Source organism: Carcharodon carcharias, chromosome 1 (genome assembly GCF_017639515.1).
Source record: "Carcharodon carcharias isolate sCarCar2 chromosome 1, sCarCar2.pri, whole genome shotgun sequence".
In the NCBI taxonomy this organism is placed as follows: domain Eukaryota; kingdom Metazoa; phylum Chordata; class Chondrichthyes; order Lamniformes; family Lamnidae; genus Carcharodon; species Carcharodon carcharias.
Genome location: NC_054467.1, coordinates 160,975,837 through 160,995,715, shown reverse-complemented (window position 1 = coordinate 160,995,715; position 19,879 = coordinate 160,975,837).

Sequence of the window (19,879 nt, the reverse complement as noted above, 5' to 3'; positions counted from 1 at the left end):
GGAGATGAGGAGGAATTTCTATTCTCAGAGGATTGTTAATCTTTGGAATTCTCTACCCTATATTGCAGTGGAGGCTGTGTCGTTGAATAAGCTTAAGGATGAGTAAAACAGATTTTTGATATACAAGGGAGTCAAGGGTTATGGGCAGCAGGCAGGAAACTGAAGTTAAGGCCACCATCAACTCAGCCATGATCTTATTAAATGGCAGAGTAGACTCAAAGGGCCAAATGGCTACTCCTGCTCCTATTTGTTATGTTCTTATGTTCTAATTTGAGTTTCTTGTCATATTTTTCAGAATGGGAATAATCTCAATAACAATTTGACAAATGTATTGAATTTAACAAAGAAAAGAAAATTGCAAGAGCACCTTATTGCATCCCAAAGCACTTAAATTTCAATTAATTACTTTTGAATTACAGTCACTGTTGCTATATATGTTTCAATACATCAATTTGCGGAGGGCAAGATCTCAAATCATCTTCAACCTGGGTATTCATAATTTTAACAGAGATGGGTCAGGCTGATCAGACCAATGCAGCTCAGGAGGTGAGTCAGCCATTGAAATCTCTTAAGGAGGCTGGATTTTAACAGGCTTATTTTTAACCGCGGAAGCCTCAGGAAAAAGAAGGGGAAACGGCCAGATCCACAAGGCTTTTACAGCAGTGCTTGTGAGCCAAAAAGAGCAGCAGTGTTTCTTCCAGGCCCAGCAAGAAAGCCTCTTCACACACGCTGTGATACACTGAACTCCATCTCTCACCCAACCTTCATGATCTCCATTGCCTACACTTGATCTTTACAATCTCCCCCACCCTGCGACCTGCCCCCTCTCCCATCGGGCTCCTCCCCACTTCGCTCTGCACTCTCTGACTGCAGCCTTGTGTCACAGGCTTCCTTGCCTGACAGGCAGCCAGCCTATTAATCAAGCTGGCTGCACTGGCAGGAAACCTTTAGAAAAACATTTTAAAGAAGTCCTGTTATTAATTTTAGCAGGACTTTCAGGTTCCCTTGTGGAAATGCTACCCTCAATATACAAGGCAGAAACAATGTCCAAATGTACCTATAGCAAAATTTCTCTGCTTAGAACTTCCATTAAAACAGTAGGCAATTGGGGAAATGCTCTCCATCACTTTATAATGTCCCTGTACAAAACAATCAAAGGAATTTTTACCTGGTAACTTGCAAATTGTAATTAAATTGAAGAATCTTCACTCTTGTAAAAATCCCTGGAAGGAATTTCATTTTAAATATAATTTTCAATGACTTTTAAGCCAGCGGGATTTTACGGTCCCGCTGTAGTCAATGGAATTTAGAATGGCTCACTGCATTTTACGGCTCCGTCCCCGCCCCAGCAGGACTATAAAATTCTGGCCATTGTTTATTAGACTTGAAAAATACCATGAGCTATTGCAGCTTTAAAGTGATAATATTGTATGCAATTAGATAACTATGTTGGTCTCTGTGCCACAACAGCAACAACTTGCACCTATGTGGCACCTTTAATATAATGAAACATCCCACGGCACTTTACAGAAGTATTAAGGAAGAAAATTTGACACCAAACCACCTAAGGAGATATTAGGCCAGAAGACCAAAAGCTTGGGCAAGGGCATAGGTTAAAGAGTGCCCTAAAAGGGGAAAGAGAGGAAGAGCGGGGGAGAAACATAGGGAGGGAATTCCAGAGCTTAGGATCTAGGTAGCTGAAGGCGTGCAGACAATGCTGGCCTGATTAAAATGGTAAATGATTAAGAGGCCAGAATTGGCGGAGTGCAGGGATGCAGGGGCTGGGGCTGTAAGGCTGAAGGAAATTGCAGAGATAGGGAGGGGCAAGGCCATGGAGATGTTTAAAAAAGGATGAGAATTAAAAAAATTAAAATAAAAAATGACACGGGATTACAGCTCACATCCTGTTCTTAACTAAGGTTGAGGAAAATTCACAAGATGACAAAGATGATTAAGGGGACATGATGTGAAGAAAAATGGCCTACAATTTATGGTGCTGCTTACTTTTGGTGTCAGTTTGGAATCTGATATCCTTGAAATGTGGATCAAACAAAATGCAGGTATGACAGGGCTTTGCTTTCTGCAGCATCTCTGCTCTGATCAATGGACAGGCACAGTTTGGATTTAGTCCATGACCTAATGAAAGCTTTAATGGTCCTAGAACCTGTGTAGTCATGTTTGCTTCAGCATTAGAAATGCTTGGAGGACTTGATGCATAAATACATGTAAATTGGACTAGGGTGTTACTCCAGTTGCCACTGAACAGCTGAAACCTTAACATGGCTTATCATAAAATATTCAGTACTTTCATCCATAACATAAATCATAGTGCTAAATACATCAGTTACTTGGCAAAGTGTCCTCAAAATAATTTAAACAAAGCGGTATAATCCTAAACTAAGCACCAATTAATTAAAAATAAAGAGCTCTACATATATTATTTTAATAGATTCTGATTTGAAGTCATGGGGAGGGATTTTTTTTAATCAAGTAAATTCTGCTTGTTTTTTTTTAAATTGCATTTTTGCACACAACTGCCTTTGTCTAATTTTCTACCAATTTGAATTGTGTGACTTTTTTGTCTACTTTGGTGAAAATATTTTTCACACATTGTCCATCTACAAATTTAAATAATCAGTACGGGACAAATCTAAACAACTAAGGAATTGGCAAAGAAGAACTGTAATAGCAGTTGTATGTTTTAAATGAATTGATTTTCATATATGGCATTGCACTTTTGTTCTCCTATTAACTTGAGATGACCTTGCCAACGTGGTATGGTATCATACTGGTTATGTTCAAGGATGAGGAGGTCCAGTGGCACACTGGACAGTGACCCTGCCTCAGATCCATAAAGCTCTGGGTTCAAGACCCTATCCAGAACTTCATGGCTAAGGAAAGTGCATTCATAAGGCGGCCAAACAACCTGCAAATCCTTCTAACATATGCCAATGGCAGGTAAGAGTGGGAGAGATTCCTGGTCAGCCAAGTGATAGGCAGAAACTGGAACCTCTACTATCACTATTTATAGCTCCAGGCTGCATCATACATGCAAAAATGTATGTTGCCACAGCAACTTGGACAGCCAGTGTGGGTCAGATTGGTGCCAACAACATAGGGTTTGATCCTCGTTCATGTTGGGGTAGATTCTGGACCTGCTTCCTTGGAGATTCTGGTGCTGTGCAGAGAACTGAAGGACTATTAATTAAGTAGCTTAGACTAATGGTTCAGAGTGAAAATGAGGTTAAGTCTCACAACGGAAGCTGGGGAATTTAAATTCAATTAATTAAGTAAATCTGGAATTAAAAAGCTAGGGCTTGAGTTTTAAAATAGGTTGGGCTCCAGATCACAGGCAGGCAATTTGGCACAGCCAGCCCCCATGCCAGTTCCCTGCCACAAAACCAACCACCAAGCTGTTTTGAAATTATCAATCGGCTGTCCTCTGGCAAACGGAGTGGAGCCAATTTAGGTTCATTATATATGATTAAGGTACCTATAAATGCCCTGTTCCGATGCTGAATGGATTTACTGCCAGCAATGCGGTCAGCCATGTGTATCCACCTGTCCAGGCCAACATGGTGGGCTTAGGTTGGGAGTAGAGGAGGAGGGGAGGGGGCCTCGATCAATCACATGAGAGACCCCCGCTGTTAATCATCATGGCTGCTGGACCAGAGGTGTGGACACTGGCCGTCTTGGCCAGGCAGCTGTGCCTTTAAGAAAATAAAGTAAAATGTTGGCTTGAACTTTACCCTCCTCCATCAGTGAGTTTGTACATGGGGTGGGTGAGAATGAAATATCACAGACAGGTTTCCCGCCCACCCCAGCCTCTCAGCAATTTTACACTGAGGTGGACCAGGCCTCACATGGGCTGCCCACCCTTGCCCCAACTGAAGCCCTTAAGTGGCCAATCATTGACCATTTATGGGCCGTTTCCTACCCAGCCTCAATTTTTAGGCTGGTGGGGGGAGTTCCCGGGTATGGGGGAAGTCTAAAAATAATCGAGTTTAGGCCTTAGGCAGGAAGGTGGATGCGCCTCCATCGGAAGCCCTCTTTTAACTTCAGGTGCCCCCCCTTTATGTCCTGGTGACAATTGGACCTCCCTCAACCCTGGTCTCTCCACCGGCACTCCAAATCCCTACTGTCCACCACTGCATCCCCACCACCATATCCTCTCCATTCTGAGGCTCCCAAAACCTACCTTTTCCTGGAATCCCAGGACGTAAGCTCTGCGGACTGCTTGCAGCCTCAGTCATGTCCACTGCAGCTTCTGACGCTGTTGATACTAGAAAGCTCCAGCCAATCAGATTCGTCAGCAACTTTCTAAGGTGGGACTTCCTTAGAGGTGGAAATCATGCCTGCGGCCAACTAACACTCATTGGAGCATAAAATGTCTACGGGGCAAGCAGTGTCAGCCAGGATGTATTTCCCACTGACTCTTCGGATGGCAGGATCAGAAACCCCGCCATCCTAAAAACCCTGGCTCATCTGCCCTTATCCCTCTCTCTGTCCATCCTCACATCGACGAATATTTGCCACCAACAGGCTGCTGCTGTCAAGCATCTGCCTATCATACAAACAAGTAATGTATTATATGAATTTCAGTGCCGTGATGCTAGGTATGTAGGCCTTATATCCCAAAGACCGGCGGATCATATCAAACAGCATGTCCTTTCTGCTGTTCACAACAGGCAAGGTACAGACCATACCCAACGAGCCCGTGCTTGCAAAACTCAAAACACAGTGTTCAACATTAGATATGATTCTGCAATTGGACTTCATTTGCTAAATAATGCTCAGTGTGCTAAGAATTACACTGACAACCAATTTAACATTGTCAGTTGAGCTTGCAATGTGGCGCATTTGTGTGTACTGGAAGTTACATATATTAATACACAAGACCCTGTTCTTTGCAGACAGAAAGAACATATACACACATTGTTCTTGTTTCAGCTGAATGAAGTAAGTGACAGCCATTCACTAGTTCATTCCTCAGGGCAAGGCTTTGATCAATCAGAATCAAGCTGCCTGCTTTAAATTTCAAACAATGCTTAGCAGTTAACAATCACTCACTATCAACAGGTGCAGTCTCCATAGCAACACCTCTACCAATCAGAGTCCACTTTTTTATATTCATTCATGGGATGTGGGCATCGCTGGCAAGGCCAACATTTATTACCCATCCCTAATTGCCCTTGAGAAGGTGATGATGAGCCGCCTTCTTGAACCACTACAGTCCATATGGTGTAGGTACACCAAAGGTTCTGTTAGGCAGGGAGTTCCAGGATTTTGACCCAAAAGGAACGGCGATATATTTCCACGTCAGGATGGTGAGTGGCTTGGAGGGGAACTCCATGGTGGTGGTGTAGGAACGTGTCTGCTGCCCTTGCCCTTCTAGATGGTAGTGGTCATGGGTTTGGGAAGTGCTACCTAAGGAGGCTTGTTGAGTTCCTGCAGTGTATCTGGTAGATGGTACACACTGCTGCCACTATGCGTTGGTGGTGAAGGGAGTGAATCTTTGTGGATGGGGTGCCTATCAAGTGGCTGCTTTGTCCTGGATGGAGTGTTGTGGGAGCTGCACTTATCCAGGCAAGTGGAGAATATTCCTTGACACTCCTGACTTGTGCCTTGCAGATGGTGAACAGGTTTTGAGGACAAAAGCGGTGAGTTACTCACCCTAGAATTCCTATCCTCTGACCTGCTCTTGTAGCCACAGTGTTTATATGGCTAGTCCAGTTCAGATTCTGGTGAATGGTGCCCCCCAGAATGTTGATAAGGGAGATTCAGTGATAGTAATGCCATTGAATGTGAAGGGCCGATGATTAGATTCTTTTTTGTTGGAGATCGTCATTACCTGGTACTTGTATGGCGTGAATCTTACTTGCCACTTCTCACCCCAAGCCTGGATGTTGTCCAGGTCTTGCTGCATTTGGACATGGATTGCTTCAGTACCTGAGGAGCTGTGAATGGTGCTGAATATTGTGCAATTGGTAAAACATCCCCACTTCTGACCTTATGATTAGCACTCTCTTCTCATTCAATATAAATTGTTATTCCTTTTTACATTTGATACTTTTTGAATAGTTCTGAAGTGTGCAACGAAAAGCTTCGACAAAAATTGTCTCTTTTCTCAGCAACAGTCAACTACATTTAAATGAATAACACCCACATGCATTGTTGAGCATTGGCATGTTGGAAGGCAAGCCTTCTCTCGGCAATGATATCTTTACAAATGCATAAAAATATATTTATGGCATTATGAGTTTTTGAAAAATTATGGCAATGGCAGATAATTTACTTTTACTCCTAAAATGGTGAATTCCAATTACAAGCGTATGTAATGTAAGTTCTGATCTGTATGAAAGATGCAGACAACTAATGAATTGTCACACAATTTGTTGCACTGTAACTCACAAATAACTGATGTGAAAGGTGAAGTAAAACCATCACTTTCAAGAAAAAGAGACAAGAGACAAAGGATAATTGCTACAAATCCTTTATTTCAGTCAAGACAGAAAATATTTAAGAAGAGTTATATTGCTTAATATTAAACCTTAAAACAACGAAAGCTTTTCTTGTGTAGTGATTTTCTTTTAAGTGTTAATTCATTCTAACTTTGTTATTTTCCCCTGTTAGCATGTTACTAAATATTGTCGTTCATGTTACTTTGTGAAATCTTATATGGCAGCCTCCAGAGGAAATTAAAAGCCAATGTCATTCATTAACATTGAGCTAGGTAATGAAAACATTGTAAGTTTCAGGGTTGTTTTATAATATTTTCTTTATATTTATTTATTTATTGATTTGAGATTGCAGTTTTAAGTAAATCTTCAGCAGGGATGCCCCTCCACAGATTCCTGTCAAGATGGAATTGCAGATCAACAACAACTATTAGACACTCCTTCAGTATTCACCTAAAGAGAACCATCGCCTGCCTATCCTATCAGTGCCAATTCAAATCAACATCTTTCAAAGAGCTTGAACAAATTTCTGCTGCTGTTTCTAACCTGCCCGGCAGCGATGTTTTATTTTCCAGCTGCTACCTTAGGCCTTCAAGGGGCCTTCTCCTCTTTCCTTAATGCAGCTGCAAAGTTTAGGCACTGGAAAATCAAAGGAGGCAGGAAAAAAAATGTACAGTACACAAACAAAAAGAAGGAAAAATGAAAGAAAAAGAAAAGGAGTGAATAAAGGAAGGATGGAAAAAACAAAGAACAGGTGGAGGGAAATCAGGGAGAAGGAAAGAGGGATGCCAAACTAAAGGTTAATATTTCAGCTAGTGTGGTAGCCAAAAATGCAAGATATTTGAATCTGAACTTTGAATCCTGTTAAATAGGCCATCAGTTGATGCAGTCGCAGTGAAGAATTTAAAGAAATTGCCTCTAGCTTGGGACAGGTTTCTGCTGAAATATTTTGCCGAATAACCTGGTTACCTGAATTCGCAGTTAAATTAGTGGATTCAAATTTCTTGTATTCTACAAAGTTATTCCATCAATCAATGGTTTCCTGAAGTACCTTGAATTCATTGATCACTCACTTCTTGTACACATGATGTCCATCACTCTTAGTTCCCCAGTGTTTTGCCAAAGTTGGCTCCTATGTAGAAGGCTCAGACATAGACATCCTCCTGGTTTCTTTGTTCAATCTCCAATTCCCCTAACTAACTCAGTGATCTGGAGAATATACTGGGGATGCAGAGGTTTTCCAGAGATGGAGCAGAGCTGTATTTTCTTTGATTTGTCTCATACAGTGGGTTAATTAGGAGGCAAGGGGCAGGGGTTAACATTGGAATGTACTCGGAATCTAGATCCAATGATTTGTGATGCTGGTGTTTATACATTTGGGCAAGATATTCAGCCTATGAATATACAATTGGTCCAGATCTTCCGGTCTTTGGGTAGCCAGAAGTCCCAAAATGGGAACTTTGTGGGAATTACCCAGGAAGTTTGAACTTCCGATGGATAATTCCCCTGCCCCCAGGACTCTCCAGAAAAGTCTCCAACTCAGGAGACTTAGTAACGATTCAACTGACCACCCAATCACTCACAATGACATCCTTGACTACCCCGCCCAAATCACCTGAATCCCCTGACCAACCCCGTGACACTCCTCCTCCCCCCAACCCGACCTGACCAGCCCCAATCAGCTGACTCCCATGACCCAATCTGACTAACCCCAATCTGACTGACTCCCCTCTGACCCAATTACCCCCACCACCTGACTCCCCATCTCCACCTGAATATCCCCAACCCACATACCTATTCACCCACCTGCCATCCTATCCCCTTACCCAACACATGTAACTTCGCTCCGCAGCTATTTTCAAAACATTTAAACACCTTACAGGAATATCGCAGCTAGTACCGTAAAAAGGGGGCATGGCTTCTGTGCTGATTCTCTGCACTGCTCCCTACACCTTGTGCTGCACTGGGTCAAATTTGAAGGATCATCCATTGGAAGATCACTCAAAAATTGGAGGAAGGTAAGTGTGCATTTTTTTGTCTGATCAGCATTGAAAATAGGGGGAAGAATATTGCACTCGTTGGGCGGGCGTGTGCCTGACCCGAACAAGCTTTAAAATGACGCATGATGATTTAGAGCGAGGGTCCTGACGTCATTGCGCACTTGTGCGATGTTTCAGTTGGTGGATGTGTGCGGGAATTGGCAGCGCGCCCACCAACAATTAACAGGCCTAGTAACGCCATTAAAGTTCTAATTTAATGAAATTTTTCGCTGCTGGCCCAACCTTAGTTGGCAGGCAAAAGGGCCAAGCGGCCTTTGGGTTTTTTGCAAAACCTCATCCATGGACGGGATAAGATTTCAATCCATCATTAAAAAAAAGTAAAACGTTTTCAAACTAATTTCTAATATTTCCCTTCTCATTGGCAGTCACATGAGGAGACATGTTATTAACATTTTTAAATTCTTATTTTTTTATTTTCAAAGATCTTCTGCTCCCCTGAGGCAGCTCTGTACCTCAGGGAGCTTTTAATGTGTGCTTCCCCATGCACGCGCACACTTTTGTGCTCACTTTCTTCCTGCTCCCACCCGGCAGCGGTGAGCGCTGTAGCGCATGTTTCACGCTGGTTGGCAGTTAATTGGCTTTGCGACTGCTCAGGGCCTGCCCGCCGTGCCCTCCTGATGAGGACAAAATTCTGCCCACATAATTTACTCTCCTTATTGTTAATTGATATCTGCATAGAATCAGCTAAGGCCCCTCTTCTTTGTGAATAGAATGTTCCTTATGGGCAGAATTTTATGCCTCATGAGTGGGTGCGCACCTGGCACAAGCGGGCATGAAATCACACGAGATTACGTAGGGTGAGCATACCAATGTCATCCCGCACACCCACAATCTTCAGGTCAGCGGGTGCACAGGTGTCAGAGCCATGGCCTCCATCAATTAAAAGGCCACTTGAGGCTATTAAAAAGCCAATTGAACCTGATTTTAGCCTGCTGTGCGATTTCCTGCTCGCTGCACAGGCAAAATGGGCAGTTGAGCAGCCCACCTTTTGCAAAACCTCATCCAAGGGTGAGATAAAAAGGGTCAACAGCATTGCCATTGTGAGTAGTGAGGAATTTAGGAGATAGTTTGTTGCTGGTTGCTTAATTGAACTTGACAGCTTCATCCCTGTTTGGGGCTTCATTCTTAGCATTTCCAGGCTTCATTTCAGGAGTTATTGGTGTCTCCAAGGCCCCCTGAGAATTTTGACCATGTGGACCTTCCAGGTATCAGACAGCCTTCCCTTACCCTGGTAATGGGGAGTCTGCTCTCTGCTGGAGGCATCTCCTCTGAGGAGGAAGAGAGGAGCAGGATGGAGAGGAGGCCAGGTGTCCCTATTCAGCTTCCAGGAGAGCTGGGAGGAGAGGCACAGGCACAAGGGGCGCCGGGCCGGTTGGTAGTCCAAGGCATAAGGGGCCGCAGAAGACGCCACTATCCTGCTGCCAGGGTTTACAGGTGGTGTTGTAGCTACCTCATGTCCGAGGTGCAATGCTGAAGAAGGATCTACCTCTCCAGGGAGATAGTGGCCTCCATTCATCATTTGGTTGGGCTGAGATCAGCTCCAATGGTGTGGGTGGATACCCCATGCAAGTGGCTCTGAAGGTAACAGTGGCCCTCAACTTCTATGCCTCTGGCTCTTTCCAGTGGGGTATCTTTGTGGAGCGTCTCAATCAGCTGTCCACAATTGTGTCAAGCTGGTGGCGAATGCTGTGTTCAGGCAGGTAATGATATTTATTCAGTGCTCCAGCTGTACTGGGTGGATGGCTGCTGGGTGACAAGGGCTATCCATTGAAAAGGTGGCTTATGACACCTCTCTGCTCTCAACAACAGAGGCAGAGCAGCATTATAATAGAAGCCATGCCTCCATAAGGGCGATGATAGAGAGAACAGAGGACTTCTGAAGATAAGCTTCTGTTGTCTGGGCCATTCACGACAATGCTCCCAAGAGGGTGTCACTGATAGTGGTTGCATGCTGTGCTCTCCAGAATCTGGCACTGGTAAGGGGGGATCCACTGGAGGAAGAGGATCTTGACAGCTGCATAGGCCACAGATGATGAATCCCAGTCAGAAGAGGAGCCTCGATCCAAAGTTCCATCAGCTAGAATGCCAAAGATTTGCTTCCACCTCATACCAGCTCTGCTGCCTCCATCCCGGGTGTCTGAAATGATCCTTTCCTTTGATCTCAAAGTCCACTCAGTGCCTATGCAATGAAGTTTAGAGCCACTCACACCCAGCATTAAATACGGGCATACCCTGCACCAAAAAAAAAGTGAAGTATACTCAGGCCATTAAGACGAAAGCAACAGTTATATAATTTTCACACTCAAAACAAATGAACATTACCGTAAGTGTTGTTAATGCCCATACCAGGAACCATATAAACAAAACATTACAGAACTGGAGACCAGGACGATGCTGACTCAAAGGAGGATGATGCACTTCTGGAGTCATCCATTAGATGGCAGATGCTCTATGTCCAGCAGGATGTGGAGGAGGATCTGGCAGAGATCCATGAGGGTATGAGTGCCATGGTCTCTGTTGTGGAGTCGTCAATACAGAGCATGAGCACTGCGTTGACCCTCATGACTGTGAACAGTCCCTCTTGTGCTCATGGTGTCTTTAACTTACATTTATGAGTGTTGTGTCTTGGTGCTCCCTCCCCCCAACCTCCATCGCTGACAGCAGCATTGGAGGCAGCTTGCTGATTCTGCTTTCTTGGTTGGCCTTGACTTTGGCAGTCGTCCTCTGGCCAGTGGAATCTGTGCTGGCCCTGACTGGGAGGGAGCAGCCAGTGACATGGCTGGCAACTCCCCAGTCATCGCAGCCTCAGCAGATGCCATGGTCACTGGCAGAGGGGTGGAGGAGCTGCTGCTTTCACCCAGAGTGCCCTGAGGGGAGCCGGCAGAGACAACAAGCAGCTTATGCGCCAACATGAGGTCGCTCTGGACCTCCCTGCTTGCCATTGATGGACGGGCACCTAGCTGGGATACTGGGTGCCTCATCAATCTCCCACACTGGCCTTGCCAACCTGAGGTCATTGCCTGCGTGAGGGTTTGCAGGTCCGAGCGCAACCACAGAAACCCATGATCCTGTCCCAGGAGCTGCCTCTCCATGAGGGTTGTCACTCTCTCAATGGAGGAGGCATTCTGCTTAACCATGAGGGTCAATGCAGAGCTCATGATTTGTATGAACTCCTCCACAACAGAGACCATGGCACTCATACCCTCATGCATCTTTGCCAGATCCTCCGCACGTCCCGCTGGACATTCAGCATCTACCTCCTAGTGGATGACTCCAGAGTCTTATCTTCCTTCGAGGGGGAGAGTTACCTGGACACTTTGTTTCAGGAGGAGGTCATACCCAGTAGATTAAGTACCTAAAATTCGGTCAATGGTCAGGGTCAGCAGGGTGTGACTGCAAGTGAGGCAGGTAGAGGGATCCTGTGTTCAGAAACAGAGGAGCCTCAGCTCTTGACCTTGTCTAACAGGTACGAGGTACTTGCTCCCTGTGCGGATGAGGAACAGGGCTGTAGGGAGGATGAGCCAGATGACCACGGCACCGTGGCACAGGAGGCCATTCAAGAGGGGGGAGCAAAAAGACAGGTGGTAGTTGTAGGGGATTCTATAATTAAAGGAAATTATAACATCCTTTGTAAGCAGGATCGAGAGTCCTGCATGGTTTGTTGCCTGCCCGGCGCCAGGGTGAGGGACATCTCTGACCGACTTTAAAGGATATTGGAGGGAAGGGGAAGATCCCGTAATTGTGGTCCACATCAGGACAAATAACATAATAAGACTAGGAAAGAGGACCTGTTTGGGGATTATCAAGAACTAGGAACTAAATTAAAGAACAGGTACTCAAGGGTTATAATCTCCGGATTATGATACAGGCCACGTACAAATTAGCATCGAGACGCGAGAAGAAGGGAAGTAAACATGTGGCTAAAGGAGTGGTGTGGGAAAGAGGGTTTCTATTTCGTGGGGCACTGGCATCAATATTGGAACAGGAGGGATCTGTAGCGTTGGGACAGTCTCCACCTGAACCGATCTGGGACCAATGTTCTAGCAAAAAGGGTAAATAGGGTGGTCAACAGGACTTTAAACTAGAAAGTTGAGGGGAAGGGAAGGGTAAAACTCCAAGAAGTATGACTAATGGGAAACAAAGCAGCAGGTTAGCATGTGGAGGGGTGGATTCAACTTCATGGAAAATTATGAAAAAACTGAAAAGAAAGGAGAGCCCTGGAGAGGCTATTAAAGTCTCCAGAACATAAAATAGGACAGAGTGTTTGGAAAGAGCTAGGAATCTAACTTCAAGCACATCAGATAAAGGGACAACAATGAGGAGGGGGACGGGAAATACAGGACTGAAGGTGTTGTATCTGAATGCACGCAGTATATGAAATAAGGTAAATGAGTTTGTGGCACAGATTGAAATTGGCAGGTATGATGTGGTGGGCATCACAGAGACATGGCTGCAAGGGTATCAGGACTGGGAGCTAAATATCCAAGGATATACATCCTATCGAAAAGATAGGCAAGGTGGCAGAGGGGGTGGGGTTGCTTTGTTAGTAAGAAATGAAATTAAATCGATAGCAAGAAACGACGTAGGATCAGATGGTGTAGAATCTTTGCAGTTGAGGAACTGCAAAGGTGAAAAAACCATAATGGGAGTTATGTACAGGTCTCTGAACAGTAGTCAGGGTATGGGGCACAAGATACACCAGGAGATAGAAAAGGTGTGTAAGAAAGGCAAGGTTACAGTGATCATGGGGGATTTCAATATGCAGGTAGACTGAGAAAATTAGGTTGGTAGTGGATCCCAAGAAAAGGAATTTGTAGAATGTCTACGAGATGGCTTTTTGGAACAGCTTGTGGTAGAGCCCAGGCAATTCTAGATTGTGATGTGTAATGAGGCATATTTGATAAGGGAGCTTAAGGTGAAGTAAGTGATCATAATATGATAGAATTTACCCTGCAATTTGAGAAGAAAAAGCTGGAATCAGATGTAGCGGTATTATAGTTGAATAAAGGCAACCACAAAGGCTTGAGGGAGGAGCTGGCCAGAATTGACTGGGAGATGTGCCTAGCAGGAAAGACAGTGGAACAGCAATGACAGGAGTTTCTGGGAGTAATTTGGGAGACACAGCAAAAATTCATCCCTAGGAAGAAGAAGCATACTAAAGGGAGGATGAGGCAACCATGGCTGACAAGGGAAGTCAGGGCCAGCATAAAAGCTAAAGAGAAAGCATACAATGCAGCGAAGAGCAATGGGAAGCCAAGGGATTGGGTAGCCTACAAAGACCAACAGAGGACAACTAAAAATGAATTAAGGAGGGAGAAGATTAAATATGAGGATGAACTAGCCAGTAATGTAAAAGAAGATTGCAAAAGTTTTTTTTAAGATATATAAAGGGTGAGGGAGAGGCAAAAGTGGACATTGGGCCGCTGGAAAATGACGCTGGAGAAGTAGTAGTGGGGAACAAAGAAATGGTGGAGGAACTGAATAGGTACTTTGCGTCAGTCTTCACGGTGGAAGACATGAGTAACATCCCCAAAGTTCAAGAGAGTCATGGGGCAGAGGTGAGTATGGTGGCCATTACCAAGGAGAAGGTGCTAGGAAAACTGAAAGGTCTGATGGTGTATAAATCACCTGGACCAGATGGATTACAACCCAGAGTTCTGAAGGAGTTAGCTGAAGAGATAGTGGAGGCGTAAGTGGTGATCTTTCAGGAATCACTGGAGTCAGGGAGGGTCCCAGAGGACTGGAAAATCGCTAATGTAACCCCCCATTTAAGAAAAAGTGAGGAAAAAGACGGGAAATTACAGGCCGATTAGCCTGACCTCGGTCGTTGGTAAGATTTTAGAGTCCATTATTAAGGATGGGATTTCAGAATCCTTGGGAGTGCATGATAAAATAGGGCAAAGTCAGCATGGTTTCATCAAGGGGAGGTCATGCCTGACAAATCTGTTAGAATTCTTTGAGGTGGTAACGAGTAGGTTAGACAAAGGAGAGCCAATGGATGTTATCTACTTGGACTTCCAGAAAGCCTTAGACAAGGTGCTGCACAGGAGGCTGCCCTGTAACAAAAGAGCCCATGGTGTTAGAGGCAAGGCACTAGCATGGATAGAAGATTGGCTGTCTGGCGGGAGGCAGACAGTGGGGATACGGGGCTCCTTCTCAGGATGGTGGCCGGTGACTAGTGAAATTCCGCAAGTGTCAATGTTGGAACCAGAACTTTTCACTTTATACAATAATGATCTAGATGAAGGAACTGAGGGCCTTCTGGCTAAGTTTGCAGATGATACAAAGATAGGTGGAGGGACAGGTAGTATTAAGGAGGCGGGGAGGCTGCAGAAGGATTTAGACAGGTTAGGAGAATGGGCAAAGAAGTAGCAGTTGGAATACAACTTAGGGAAGTGTGAGGACATGCACTTTGGTAGGAAGAATAGAGGCATAGACTATTTTCTAAATGGGAGAGAATTCAGAAATCTGGAGTTCAAAGGGACTTGGGAGTTCTAGTCCAGGATTCTCTTAAGGTTAACTTGCAGGTTGAGTTGGTAGTTAGGAAGGCAAATGCAATGTTGGCATTTATTTTGAGAGGACTAGAATATAATAGGAGGGATGTGCTGCTGAGGCTTTATAAGGCTCTGGTCAGACCACATTTAGAATTTTGTGAGCAATTTTGGTCCCCGTATCTCAGGAAGGATGTGCTTGCCCTGCAGAGGGTCCAGAGGAGGTTCATGAGAAGGATCCCAGGAATGAAAGGCTTAACATATGAGGAACATTTGAGGACTCTGGGTCTATATTCGATGGAGTTTAGAAGGATGAGGGTGGATCTGATTGAAACTTACAGAATATTGAAAGGCCTGGATAGAGTAGACATGGGGAAGATGTTTCCATTAGTAGGAGAGACTAGGACCCGAGGGCACAGCCTCAGAGTAAAGGGAAGACATTTTAGAACAGAGATGAGGAGAAACTTCTTTAGCCAAAGAATGGTAAATCTATAGAATTCATTGCCACAGAAGGCTGTGGAGACCAGGTCATTGAGTGTATTTAAGACTGAGACAGATAGGTTCTCGATTGGTAAGTGGATCTAAGGTTACGGGGGGAAGGCAGGAGAATGGGTTTGAGAAACTTATCAGCCATGATTGAGTGGCAGAGCAGACTCGATGGGCCAAATGGCCTAATTTCTGCTCCTATGTCTTATGGTCTTATTGTCTTATGGGCTCAGCATCATCCTGGTTTCCAGCAGCCCTGACTGCCGGTGCCCGGAGGCATTCTGCCTCCGCCTGCTCCTCAAGCATGTGTGAAGTGCCCTCACTGCTGTGCTCCAACATTCTAGCTGCTGATCTTTTGCCCACCGAGGTGCTGGTATCTGTGCAGGTGACTGGTTCAGAAAGTGGGTGTGACGGAGTTGCAGCTGAAGCCCAGTGGTCCTCTGTCTTCAGGGTGGCTCTTTGGGGTCCAGAGAGTGACTGCCTGCTGGTGAATCTAAGGGAGAACAATGACATGTGATTAGTGTAAGTCATCACACTGTCACTGTGCATGCCAGGCACCCTGGTGAGACAATGGAGATCTGCATCACAATGCCATCGTCTTTCAATGATCAGTGAGGACTCCAGGTTTGAGGTTCCCATCAATAAAGACATTGCACAAGTAAGTTTGCACAATCCAACGATCTTACCTCTGTGCACTGCATTCTTACCTTCGTCAGAGACCCCTGCCTCTGCACGACCGGCTGACTGAGGTGGGTGGTGACTCTCCAGCTCCAAAATGTCCATTTCAAACCTCATTGTGATTAGAAAGTTTGGGGAGCCTCCGCCTGTCCTTGATTTCTCAATGTTGTTATGGCTCCTCTTCTCCTGAAACAGCAGAGAAGCATTGATTAGAACACTCTACCTGCAGCGCCATTGCAGCCTGGCCAACCCCACCATTGGAGCACCTCGCAGGGCACATCCAAGTCATGGCCCTCGAGCCGCAAGGCGCTCAGTCCAAGCAGCCACAGCTCACCCCCTTGGCCAGCTCCGGTGTCACCGACAGTTGGAACTCAGACTCTAACACCCCTGAGCTCCACAGGTGGATGGCCAGTCCTTCTCCACACTGATCCATGCCAAAATGGTACTCACCCTTACCAAGCACCACAGGTGGTTGAACTTTTTGCGGCACTGCACCCATATGCACCTCAAACATCATGGCTGCTGACCTCAGCTGCCACCTCCTCCCAAGCTTTTTTAGTCTGGTGTGGTGGCCTCCTCCTGCCATCCCTGGAACAAGGGTGTCCCACCCAACACCCACTCTTTCACAGGACTACAAGGCACTCATCTCAGACAGAAGACCGAGTGCCCACCTGATCTGCCCTCCCACCTGATGTCGCCAACCACTGTTGTGGCATTAGTCCAGTCACCAGAGCACTGATATGACACTCCCTGGCAGCCTTCAGTGTGCTGCCTCTGCCATTTTTAAATTGCCCGCTGGATTGCCATTGGTCCTGGCACCCGACAGACCCCTGCATGGCCCTTCCCGACCATTGGGAAGATGCATTTCAATTTGGGCGGTCCTTAATTGGCCACCCAGCATAAAATTGCAGTCATGGGCTGATCGCGGTTGGGGGCCTGCTTCCCGACCACTCCTGGGCCCATCGATTGTTCATGCCGCCCAAGGAAAAAATCCAGGCCTATGAGTTTTGTATTGCAAATTGGCATGATAAATCTGCATAACATTTTGTAGTTTTAATCCCATGGGTTGGGAATTTGCACAGATTTAATTCCTCATCTACCAAAGTTGTTCTCTGTTGTTTCCCCTCAGTGCTTTGGACCCTCCCTGCCACTTCAGGATAACCATTGGGAAGCATGGTGACAAGAAACCCAACATGCATGACTACACTGAGGCCAGAAGTAGTCAGTTGTGTTCTGTACTGCAAGCTACTCCTGATAGACTCAAAGGAGGCTTGGAATTGGGAGGCAGGCTCATTTCTGGGTCGTGAACCCATACCTGATGCAAACCAAGAATTGATCAGAAGTTTCGTCATGGCGGAAGCCTAATTGGAGAGGGAACAGGTCTATGGGCCAATTAATGGCTAGGGACAGGAATGGAGGCAGGCATGAGAGAAGTTGGCTACATTCTGGCCTGACTCAGCAGCCATTGCTGTGGCTGCTACATGTGCATGGTTTAAATAAAAAGTATCTGGATCTTCAAACTAGCCAGGGCAGATGGAGATTTGGAACCGGGGATAGAGTAGGGAAATGTTAATGGTATTATAATTTAATTGCTGTGCAATGGATTTTCATCAAAACTTCCACTATAAAATCACTAAATTTTTTCCATACTACTGACTCTGTTCCTGAGAGGATGGAGCTGTTTGTACTTATAAAGCTTTCAACAAGCAGCTGCCCCCACAAAAATCTCAGGACATTAGAAGGCAAGCTCTTAAGGAGGTCCTTAATTATATAAATGTGCCCAATTTCACTTTTCCGGTAGACTTGGGAATGGAAGTGGTAGACTGGCACAGGCCATCAGCAACAATTATTTTGATAGCCTACCTCCATACCGACCTGATTGAATGCACTAAAATCTGGCCCAGAAAATTATTAGATTCCAACCTGGTTACTGAAGTCAAAACCAAGAAAAACAGAAACATAGAAAATAAGAGCAGAGCAGGTCATTCAGCCCTTCAAGCCTGCTTTTTAAAAATTCATTCATGGGATGTGGGCTTCGCTAGAGAGGCCAGCATTTATTGCCCATCCCTAATTACCCTTGAGAAGATGGTGGTGAGCTGCCTTCTTGAACCGCTGCAGTCCATGTGGTGTAGGTACACCCACAGTGCTTTTAGGGACGGGGTTCCAGGATCTTGACCCAGTGACGGTGATATATTTCCAAGTCAGGATGGAGACTGTCTTGGAGGGGAACTTCCAGGTGGTGGTATTCTCATCTATCTGTAGCCCTTGTCCTTCTAGATGGTAACATTCATGGGTTTTGAAGGTGCTGCCTAAGGAACCTTGGTGAATTCCTTCAGTGCATCGTGTAGATGGTGCACACTGCTGCTACTGTGCATCAGTGGTGGAGGGAGTGAATGTTTGTGGATGTGGTGCCAATCAAGCGGACTGCTTTGTCCTAGATGGTGTCGAGCTCTTGTGTTATGGGAGCTGCATTCATCCAGACAAGGGGAGAATATTCCATTATACTCCTGACTTATGCCTTGTAGATGGTGGATTGGCTTTGGGGAGTCAGGAGGCAGGTTACTTGTTGTAGGATTCCTAGACTTTGACAGAAAGCTCCATCCATTCAATATGATCATGGCTGATCCTTTATCTCAAAGTCATACTCCTGCTTTCTCCCAATACTCCTTGAAGCCTTTAGAGTTTAGAAATCTATTTCCTTCTTAAACATATTCAGTGACTTGGTGTCCACAGCCTTATGTAGTAGAAAATTACACAGGTTCACCACTCAGTGAAGAAATTTCTCCTCATCTCAGTCCTAAATGGCCTGCCCCGCATCCTGAGACTGTGACCTCTTTTTCTAGACATCCCAGCCAAGGGAAACATCATCTCTACATCCTGTCTGCCCAGCCCTGTCAGAATTTTATACATTTCAATAAGATTCTTCTACACTCCAGTGAATACAGGCCTAGTCAGCCTAATCTCTCCTCATATGACAATCTTACCATCCCAGTCTGGTGAACTTTTTTCTGCACTCCCTCTATGACAAGTATATCCTTTTTTGGGTAAGTAGGCCAAAACTGCATACAATACTCCATGTGTGGTCTCACCAAGGCCTTGTATAGCTGCAGTAAGACATCCTTGCTTCTGTACTGAAGTCCTCTTGCAATGAAGGCTAGCATACCATTTGCCTTAACTGCTTGTTGCACCTGCAAGCTTGCTTTCAGTGATTGGTGTACAATGATACTCAGTTCATTTGTACATGTGTTTGTCCTGAACTGGTATCACCAACCAGGAAAAGTGTGAGGTAATGCACTTGGGGAGGGCTAACAAGGCAAAGGATTATACTATGAATGTACGACCCTGGAAAGTACTGAAGATCTGAGGGACCTTGGTGTGCATAACCATAGATCCCTGAAGGTAGCAGGGCAGTTAGATAAGGTGGTTAAGATTTGAAATTACACACTAACCTCTTATGTGGGACTTTATCAAAAGCTTTCTGAAAACCCAAATACGCATCCACTTGTTCTCCCTTATCTACTCTGATTTATGTCCTCAAAAAACTCCAGTAGGCTTTTCAAACATGATTTCCCTTTTATAAATCCATGTTGACTTTGTTTAATCCTGTTGATATTTTCTAAGTGTCTTGTTATCACATCGTTTATAATAGACTCTAGCATTTTCCCTACCACTGATGTTAAGCTAACCGGTCTGTAGTTCACTGTTT